The following is a 559-nucleotide window of genomic DNA, read 5'->3' as shown; positions in this document are numbered from 1 at the left end:
GTCAGCCGTGCTGCGAGCGTGGCGGCCTTCTCCCTTTTCTTGTTCTCGGGGATCTCCAGAACAACGTCCCCGGTCATAGTTTTACGCATCCTTACCGCTTGGATACCGACCTTAATCAGAGGAATGTTGTCCTCGGCAGCGATCGACTCCGCGTAGGATTGGCCCGCTTTATCCTTCAGCGTGATCGACACCGCCGATGTTTGCGATGTGTTTGGGGAAGGCATCTTGTCTCCCGCTCTTCGCACGTTCTCCGATCCTCCCTCCGGGGCTTTCCTCGCGCTTTCCACCCCTGTCCCCGGAGTTCTCTTCGTCGATTGTTTCTCTGCCGGCTCCTTCTTTTTGCTGCTTCTTCTTTCAACTGTCTGCCATTTCACAGCAGCCGCTTCTCCTCCCTGGGTCGCTGGAGTGTGTGGAACTCCAGGCTCCACCCTTCTCGTGGCCTCGTCGGAGACGACCTCCATTACCATTCTTCTTTCGATTTTTTGGAGGCGTTTCTCCATCAGCTGGATCAGCGACAGGCCTAACGCCTCCATCTTGCGTTCGATCGCGGCGAAACGCG

Source organism: Bombus impatiens, unplaced genomic scaffold (genome assembly GCF_000188095.3).
Source record: "Bombus impatiens unplaced genomic scaffold, BIMP_2.2 scf_0381, whole genome shotgun sequence".
In the NCBI taxonomy this organism is placed as follows: Eukaryota; Metazoa; Arthropoda; class Insecta; order Hymenoptera; family Apidae; genus Bombus; species Bombus impatiens.
The sequence above is the reverse complement of the archived record's forward strand: the minus strand, read 5'-3'. Positions refer to the sequence as shown.